Below are 11030 nucleotides of genomic sequence, written 5' to 3' on the forward strand. Positions count from 1 at the left end.
CATATGATAATGAAAACATGACAACCCCAAACCTATGGGATGCAGCAAAAGCAGTTCTAAGAAGGAAGTTTATAACAATAAAATCCTACTTCAAGAAACAAGAAAAATATGAAATGAACAACCTAATATTATACCGAAAGCAATTAGAGAAAGAAGAACAAAAAGCCCCAAAGTTGGCAGAAGGAAAAAGCCATAAAGATTAAATCAGAAATAAATGAAAAAGAAAGGAAGGAAACAATAACAAAGATCAGTAAAACTAAAAGCTGGTTCTTTGAGAAGATAAACTAAATTGATAAACCATTAGCCAAACTCAACAAGATAAAAAGTTAGAAGACTCAAATCAATAGAATTAGAAATGATAAAGGAGAAGTAACAACTGACACTGCAGAAATACAAAGGATCATGAGAGATTACTGCAAGCAACTATATGCCAATAAAATGGATAGCCTAGAAGAAATGGACAAATTCTTAGTAAAGCACAACGTTCCGAGACTGAACCAGGAAGAAATAGAAAATATAAACAGACCAATCACAAGCACTGAAATTGAAACTGTGATTAAAAATCTTCCAACAAGCAAAAGCCCAGGACCAGATGGCTTCACAGGCGAATTCTATCAAACATTTAGAGAAGAGCTAACACCTATCCCTCTCAAACTCTTCGAAAATACAGCAGAGGGATGAACGCACACAAACTCATTCCACGAGGCCACCATCACCCCGATATGAAAACCAGACAAAGATATCTCAAAGAAAGAAAACTACAGGGCAATATCACTGAGGAACATAGGCGCAAAAATCCTCCACAAAATCCTGGCAAACAGAATCCAACAGCAAATTAAAAGGATCATACACCATGGTCAAGTGTGGTTTACCCCAGTAATGCAAGGATTCTTCAATAGCCACAAATCAATCAATGTGATAAATCATATTAACAAATTGAAGGAGGAAAACCATATGATCATCTCAATAGATGCAGAAAAAGCTTTCAACAAAATTTAACACCCATTTACGATAAAAACCCTCCAGAATGTAGGCATAGAGGGAACTTACCTCAACATAATAGGCAACATAAATGACAAACCCACAGCCAGCATCATTCTGAATCATGAAAACCTGAAACCGTTTCCACTAAGATCAGGAATAAGACGAGTTTGTCCACTCTCACCACTATTATTCAGCATAGTTTTGGAAGTTTTAGCCACATCAAACAGAGAAAAAAAAGATATAAAAGGAATCCAAATTTGAAAAGAAGAAATAAAGCTGTGACTGTTTGCAGATGACATGATACTACACATAGAGAATCCTAAATATGCTACCATAAAACTACTAGAGCTAATCAGTGAATTTGGTAAAGTAGCAGGATACAAAATTAATACACAGAAATCTCTTGCATTCCTATACATTAATGATGAAAAATCTGCAAGAAAAATTAAGGAAACACTCCCATTTACCACTGCAACGAAAAGAATAACATACCTAGGAATAAGCCTACCTAAGGAGACAAACGACCTGTATGCAGAAATCTATAAGACACTGATGAATGAAATTAAAGATTATACAAACAGATGGAAAGATATACCATGTTCTTAGATTGGAAGAATCAACATTGTGAAAATGTCTATACTACCCAAAGCAATCTATAGATTCAATGCAATCCCTATCAAACTACCAATGGCACTTTTCACAGAACTAGAGCAAAATATTTCACAATTTGTATGGAAACAGAAAACCCCAGATAGCCAAAGCAATCTTGAGAAAGAAAAACAGAGCTGGAGGAATCAGGCTCCCTGGCTTCAAACAATACTACAAAGCTACTTTAATCAAAGCAGCATGGTTCTGGCACAAAAACAGAAAAATAGATCAATGGAACAGGATGAAAGCCCAGAGCTGAACCCACGCACATATGGTCACCTTTTCTTTGATAAAGGAGGCAAGAATATACAATGGAGAAAACCAGACTTTTGAGGCCTTTTCAATAAGTGGTGCTGGGAAATCTGGACAGCTACATGTAAAGGTATGAAATTAGAACACTTCCTAACACCATACACAATAATAAACTCTAAATGGATTAAAGACCTAAATGTAAGAAAAGACACTATAAAAGTTTCAGTGGAAAACATAGGCAGGACACTCTTTGACAAAAAACACAGCAACATCTTTTTTGACCTACCTCCTAAAGTAATGAAAATAAAAATAAACAAATTGGACCTAATTAAACTTAAAATCTTTTGCACAGGAAAGGAAGCCATAAACAAGGTGAAAAGACTACCCTCAGAATTGGAGAAAATATTTGCAAATGAGGGAACTAACAAAGGATTAGTCACCAAAATATACAAGCAGCTCATGGAGCTCAATATCAAAAAACAAAGAACCCAATCCAAAAATGGGCAGAAGATGTAGATAGACATTTCTTCAAAGGAGACATACAGGTGGCCAACAAACACAAGAGAAATGTTCAACATCATTAATTATTAGAGAATTGCAAATCAAAGCTACAATGAAGTATCACCTCACACCGGTCAGAATGGCCATCATCAAAAAATCTACAAACAATAAATGCTGGAGAGGCTGTGAAGAAAAGGATACCCTCATACACTGTTGTTGATAATGTAAATTGATACAGCCACTGTGGAAAATAGTACAGAGGTTCCTGAAAAAACTAAAAATCGGAGTACCATATGACCCAACAATCCCAGTACTGGGTATATACGCAGAGAAAACCATAATTCAAAAGAACACATGCACCCCAATGTTCATAGGAGCACTATTTACATTAGCCAGGACATAGAAGCAACCAAAATGTCCATCAACAGAGGAATGGATAAAGAAGTTGTGCTACATATATACAATGGAAAGTTACTCAGCCATAAAAAGGAATGAAATTGTGTCATTTGTAGAGATGTGGGTGGACCTAGAGAGTGTCCTACAGAGTGAAGTAAGTCAGAAAGAGAAAAACAAATATCATATAATAACACATATATGTGGAATCTATAAAAATTGTATAGATGATCTTATTTTCAAAGCAGAAATAGAGACACAGGCATAGAGAAGAAACATATGGATACCAAGGGGGAAATTGAGGGGAGGGTGGGATGAACTGAGAGAAATGTATTGACACATATATATTTTTGATAAACTGATGGGAAATAGACAGCTGATGGAACATACTGTTTAGCACAGGGAACTCTACCTAATGCATTGTGGTAACCTAAATGGGAGGGAAGTACAAATGAGAGGGTAGTCCAAATGAGAGGGCATATCTGTATGTGTATGGCTAATTCATATTTTGGTGCAGTGGAGGCTAACACAACATAGTATATCAACCATACCCCAATAAAAATTAATAAAAAAAGTAATATAGGAGCATACATGAGAATTTATTCTAAGGATTAGACCAAGAAGGATGAAATACACAACTTAAGCAGGACAAATTTATTGGTATGCATACATTCATCTAGATTTGGTTATACAATATATCAACTTGAGCACTGAAAAATGGTGCTAATTATCTTGTAGGTCAGTTAAAATGAAACTTAATAATGGTTTATAGTCAATTAAGTTGAAATGCCAGAACTTTCCTGGCATACTACAGAAGAAGAACTCTAAAGACTCAAGGAGATTGAAATGTTGGAATGGATATATTATGTGCAATCCTCTGATCATATTCCCCACCAAGGCATTAAGAATAATGAGTACTGGTGTGGTCAAGCCCAAGTGGCTTCTTTTAACCATCACAGACAAGGTGAAAGCAATTGATATATTAGATAAACCAAAACCACAGGGCTAGAACACTTATCAATGTAGTTTGTTTCTCAACATCCTCTGGTAATGGCTAATTAGTCATGCCATCCTTATGCATGAAATGGACAACCTATTAAAGTGATGCTTGATGCATTTAAGCAGAAAAAAATGAGATTTTTGGGCCGCAACCTAACTTGAATGGTCATCCTGGGGGTTTTAGCCTTGTACTAAGTTTCCATTCCTGAGACTATTCACAGAATTGGAAACCTTTGGTTTAGAGAGGTTGGATGCATTTTATGAGAATCCCTGAAATGTAACCACAGTTGTATACTTTTATTATTCACTCAATCTTTGTCCATAGATATCCATGTCCATTTACAAGGATGGCTGGATAAAGAGGAAATACCCAGATTTTCTGGAAGTTACTGGACAACTAGAAGAACCTCCAATCCTTATTTGTGCCCCAATTCATGGAGTGAGAGTTATCGCAGGAAAGGGCACAATGGAATCACTAGATTTCTTCATACCCCAATTATCCTTATACCTTATCAAGAGTGTAAACCAAAAGGGGAAGGAAGTACAGAGTTTAGTACTATTATCAAAGATACAAAAATGGTATTTCCTGCCACATTGTAATCTAGTTTGATTTGATTGGAGGAAAAGCCAGGTGTGTCTTAGAGAATGACTGGGGTTTACTGCAAATTTATTCAGGGTATGAGGCTAATTCCAGCTTTAGCTGTGAATGTGATGTCTCTGTTGAAGCAAATTAACACAGATACTGGCAGTTAACATGCAGTCATTTCTATGCCAAATCCCTTATTCCTTCCTCATTTTTTTCTGTAAAGAAAATCAGAAGCAGTTTGCCTTCAGGTGGCCTTCACTTTCTTGTATTAGGCCTATATAATCTCCTCTGCTCTCTGTTAAAATTTCATCAGGAATGACTCTGATTGTGTTGATATCCTCCATAAATCATCATGCTGGTCCATTACATTGGTGACATTATGCTAAGTAGACCTGGTGAAAGGAAAATCACAAGCATTAAAGGTGCCATAGTAAGACACATGCCTGTCACAGACCTGTGTCATCTTTGATACTTTCTAGGGACCCAGTGGCCTTAGACCTATCAGGATATCTTCTCTAAAGTGGGAAACTACTATTGTTCCTTGAACTATCCACCATGAAGAAAGAGATACAATGATTGGTAGATCTTTTAGAGTTTTGGAGGAAACATACACCATATCTGGGCTTCCTGCTTCAACTAATTTACTAGGTAATGCATAAAGTTGTCAGTCCGGAGTATGCTCTAGAACAAGAAAAAACTGTAAAGTATATCTAGGTCCCATTTTAAGTTGCTATGCCTCTTGGGCCTTATAACCCAGCAGACACAATGATATTGAAAGTTTCTGTGGCAAAGATACTATAGTAAAATCACAGTGTCAACTCCTAAGATTCTGGTGTAAGGCTATCCTGTCTTCTGAAAACTATTTTTAATTTGAAATATCACCCGTCTTTTTAACAGGCCTGGTAGAGACTAAATGCATTACTATGGAACAAGGGGCTATGAATCTCAAACTTCTCATCATAAAATTAATACTATCTGGTGGAGATCTAGACCGCAGGGTTGGCTGGAGCTCAGGCTCTATATCGTTGAGTTGGCACCGGCCCCACGAGCTGAGGTGTCGGCCCAACAATTTTGCATTAGGAAATCGGGTCTGAAGTGCCGGGTGTGAGGCCTCTGCATGCCGAACCCTAGGAGCAAGTGAAATTAGACAAAGCACAAATGAATAAAAGGAGTGGCCAGGCTGTCACCTGCTAAAGAAGAGGATGTGTCACCAATAACTGCCATTGGAATTTCCCCTAGGGAAGAAGGTCCACCAGCTTTGCAGTGAGGATGCTACTTGCAGGGGGTCTGCTGGCTGCATGTGAGATGATTCCCCACCTCTGACCAACTTCAGAATTGTTTACCACTGGAGGAAGTGTCCTGATATGGTTTTCATCTATACAACTGCCAGGAGTCAGGGCTGATCCTCTGAGGTGGGAGAGCCAAGTTCAGGACACTGGTCCACAAGAGACCTCCCAGCTCCATGTAATATAAAACAGTGAAAATCTCCCAGAGATCTCCATATCATGGGCAAGACCCAGCTCCATTCAACAACCAGCAAGTTACAGGGCTGGACACCCTATGCCAAACAACTAGCAAGACAGGAACACAACCACAACCATTACAAGAGAGGCTGCCTAAAATCATAATAAGGCCACAGGCACCCCAAAACACACCACCAGATGTGGACCTGCCAACCAGAAAGACAAGATCCAGCCTCATCCACCAGAACACAGGCACTAGTCTTCTCTACCAGAAAGCCTACACAACCCACTGAACCGAACTTAGCAACTCAGGACAGACAACAAAAACAACAGGAACTATGAACTTGCAGCGTGTGAAGAGGAGAACCCAAACACAGTAAGTTAAGCAAAATGAGAAGACAGAAAAACACACAGCAGATGAAGAAGCAAGGCAAAAATCCACTAGAACTAACAAATGAAGAGGAAATAGGCAGTCTACTTGAGAAAGAATTCAGAATAATGACAGTAAAGACGATCCAAAATCTTGGAAATAGAATGGAGAAAACACAAGAAACGTTTAACAAGGACATAGAAGAACTAAAGAGCAAAGAAACAGAGGTGAACAACACAATAAATGAAATTAAAAATTCTCTAGAAGGGATCAATAGCAGAATAACTGAGGCAGAAAAATGGATAAGTGACCTGGAAGATAAAATAGTGGAAATAACTGCCACAGAGTAGAATAAAGAAAAAAGAATGAAAATAATTGAGGACAGTCTCAGAGACTTCTGGGACAACATTAAATGCACCAACATTCGAATTATAGGGGTTCCAGAAGAAGAAGAGAAAAAGAAAGGGACTGAGAAAATATTTGAAGAGATTTGAAAACTTCTCTAATATGGGAAAGGAAATAGTTAATCAAGTCCAGGAAGCACAGAGAGTCCCATACAGGATAAATCCAAGGAGAAACATGCCAAGACACATATTAATCAAACTATAAAAAATTAAATACAAAGAAAAATATTAAAAGCAGCAAAGAAAAACAACAAATATCACACAAGGGAATCCCCTTAAGGTTAACAGCTGATCTTTCAGCAGAAACTCTGCAAGCCAGAAGGGAGTGGCAGGACATATTTAAAGTGAAGAAATGGAGAAACCTGCAACCAAGATTACTCTACCCAGCAAGGATCTCATTCAGATTTGATGGAGAAATTATTAACTTTATAGAGAAGCAAAAGCTGAGAGATTTCAGCACAACTAGACAAGCTTTACAAATATGCTAAAGGGAATTCTCTAGGCAGGAAACACAAGAGAAGGAAAAGGCCTACAATAACAAACCCAAAACAATTAAGAAAATGGGAATAGGAACATACATATCGATAATTACCTTAAATGTAAATGGATTAAATGCTCCAACCAAAAGACATAAACTGGCTGAATGGATACAAAAACGCGACCCATATATATGCTGTCTACAAGACAACCATTTCAGACCTAGGGACACATACAGACTGAAATTGAGGGGATGGAAAAAGACATTCCATGCAAATGGAAATCAAAAGAAAGCTGGAGTATCAATTCTCATATCAGAAAAAATAGACTTTAAAAAAAAGACTACTACAAGAGACAAAAAGGACACTACATAATGATCAAGGGATCAATCCAAGAAGAAGATATAAAAATGGTGAATATTTATGCACCCAACATAGGAGCACCTCAATACATAAAGCAAACACTAACAGCCATAAAAGGGGAAATCGACAGGAACACAGTCATACTAGGAGACTTTAACACAACAATTTTATCAATGGACAGATCATCCAAAATGAAAGTAAATAAGGAAGCACAAGCTTTAAATGATACATTAAACAAAATGGACTTAATTGATATTTATAGGAAATTCCATCCAAAAACAACAGAATAAACTTTCTTCTCAAGTGCTAATGGAACATTCTCCAGGATAGATCATATCTTGGGTCACAAACCAGGCCTTTGTAAATTTAAGAAAATTAAAATTGTATCCAGTATCTTTTCTGACCACAACACTATGAGACTATATATCAATTACAGGAAAAAAATCTTTAAAAAATACAAATACATAGAGGCTAAATAATACACTACTCAATAACCAAGAGATCACTGAAGAAATCAAAGAGGAAATCAAAAAATACCTAGAAACAAATGACAATGAAAAAACGATGACTGAAAACCTATGGGATGCAGCAGAACAGTGCTAAGAGGGAAATTTAAAGCAATACAGTCCTACCTTAAGAAACAAGAAACATCTCAAATAAACAACCTAACCTTGCACCTAAAGCAATTAGAGAAAGAAGTAGAATAACAACAACAAAAAAGCCCAAAATTAGCAGAAGGAAAGAAATCATAAAGATCAGATCAGAAATAAATGAAAAAGAAATGAAGGAAACAATAGCAAAGATCAATAAAACTAAAAGCTGGTTCTTTGAGAAGATAAACAAAATTGATAAACCATTAGCCAGACTCATCAAGAAAAATGGGAGAACACTCAAATCAATAGAATTAGAAATGAAAAATGAGAAGTAACAACTGACACTGCAGAAATACAAAAGATCATGAGAGATTACCACAAGCAACTCTATGCCTATAAAATGACCAACCTGGAAGAAATGGACAAATTCCTAGAAATGCACAACCTGCCAAGACTGAATCAGGAAGAAATAGAAAATATGAACAGACCAATCACAAGCACTGAAATTGAAACTGTGATTAAAAATCTTCCGACAAACAAAATTCCAGGACCAGATGGCTTCACAGGCGAATTCTATCAAACATTTAGAGAAGAGCTAACACCTATCCTTCTCAAACTCGTCCAAAACATAGCAGAGGGAGGAACACTCCCAAACTCATTCTACGAGGCCACCATCAGCCTGATACCAAAACCAGACAAGGATGTCACAGAGAAAGAAAACTACAGGCTAATATCACTGATGAACATAGATGCAAAAATCCTCAACAAAATACTAGCAAACAGAATCCAACAGCACATTAAAAGGATCATACACCATGATCAAGTAGGGTTTATTCCAGGGATGCAAGGATTCTTCAATATACGCAAATTAATCAATGTGATACACCATATTAACAAATTGAAGGAGAAAAACCATATGGTCATCTCAATAGATGCAGAGAAAGCTTTCGACAAAATTCAACGCCCATTTAACATAAAAACCCCCCAGAAAGTAGGCATGGAGGGAACTTATCTCGACACAATAAAGGCCACAAATTACAAACCCACAGCAAACATCATCCTCAATCGTGAAAAACTGAAAGCATTTCCAGTGAGATCAGGAACAAGGCAATGTTGCCCACTCTCACCACTATTATTCAATATAGATTTGGAAGTTTTAGCCACAGCCATAAAAGAAGAAAAAAATAATAAAAGGAATCAAATTCAGAAAAGAAGTAAAGCTGTCACTGTTTGCAGATGACATGATACTATATATAGAGAACCCTAAAGATGCTACCAGAAAACTTCTAGAGCTAAACAATGAATTTGGTAAAGTAGCAGGGTACAAAATTAATGCCCAGAAGTCTCTTGCATTCCTATACACTAATGATGAAAAATCTGAAAGTGAAATTAAGAAAACACTCCCATTTACCATTGCAACAAAAGAATAAATATCTAGGAATAAACCTACCTAAGGAGACAAACGACCTGTATGCAGAAAATTATAAGACACTGATGAAAGAAATTAAAAATGATACAAATACATGGAGAAATTTACCATGTTCTTGGACTAGAAGTATCAACATTGTGAAAATGGCTATATTACCCAAAGCAATCTGCAGACTCAATGTCATCCCTGTCAAGCAACCACTGGCATTTTCACAGAACTAGAACAAAAAATTTCACAATTTGTATGGAAACACAAAAGACACCGAAAAGCCAAAGCAATCTTGTGAAAGAAAATCAGAACTGGAGGAATCAGCCTCCTTGACTTCAGACTATGCTACAAAGCTACAGTAATCAAGACAGTATCGTACTGGTGCAAAAACAGAAATATAGATCAATGGAAAAGAATAGAAATCCCAGAGATAAACCCATGCAGATATGGTGACCTTATCTTTGATAAAGGAGGCAAGAATACACAATGGAGAAAAGACAGCCTCTTCAAGAAGTGGTGCTGGGAAAACTGGACAGCTACATGCAAAGGAATGAAATTATAACACTCCCTAACACCATACACAAGAATAAACTCCAAATGGATTAAAGACCTAAATGTAAGGCCAGACACCGTCAAACTCTTAGAGGAAAACATAGGCAGAACACTCTATGACATAAATCACAGCAAGATCCTTTCTGACACACCTCCTAGAGAAATGGAAAGAAAAACAAAAATTAAAAAATGGGACCTAATGAAAGTTAAAAGCTTTGGCACAGCAAAGGAAATCATAAACAAGACAAAAAGACAACCCTCAATGGCAGAAAATATTTGCAAATGATGTAACTGACAAAGGATTAATCTCCAAAATTTACAAGCAGCTCATGCAGCTCAATATAAAAAAAACAAACAACCCAACCCAAAAACGGGCAGAAGACCTAGAGACAGTTCTCCAGAGAAGATATATAGATTGCCAACAAACACATGAAAGAATGCTCAACCTCATTAATCATTAGAGAAATGCAAATCAAAACTACAGAGAGATATCTTCTCACACCAGTCAGAATGGCCATCATCGAAAAATCTACAAACAATAAATGCTGGAGAGGGTGTGGAGAAAAGGGGACCCTCTTGCACTGCTGGTGGTAATATAAATTGATACAGCCACTATGGAGAACAGTATGGAGGTTCCTTAAAAATCTAAAAATAGAACTACCATATGACACAGCAATCCCACTCCTGGGCATATACCCTGAGAAAACCATAATTCAAAAAGAGTCATGTACCAAAATATTCATGCCAGCTCTATTTACAATAGCCAGGACATGGACGCAACCTAAGTGTCCATCAACAGATGAATGGATAAAGAAGATGTGGCACATATATACAATGGAATATTACTCAGCCATAAAAAGAAACGAAATTGAGCTATTTGTAATGAGGTGGATAGACCTAGAGTCTGTCATACAGAGTGAAGTAAGTCAGAAAGAAAAAGACAAATACCGTATGCTAACACATATATATGGAATTTAAGAAGAAAAAAAATGTCATGAAGAACCTAGGGGTAAGACAGGAATAAAGACA

Source organism: Monodon monoceros, unplaced genomic scaffold, assembly GCF_005190385.1.
Source record: "Monodon monoceros isolate NGI ecotype Baffin Bay Population unplaced genomic scaffold, NGI_Narwhal_1 Super_Scaffold_22, whole genome shotgun sequence".
NCBI classification, from domain to species: domain Eukaryota; kingdom Metazoa; phylum Chordata; class Mammalia; order Artiodactyla; family Monodontidae; genus Monodon; species Monodon monoceros.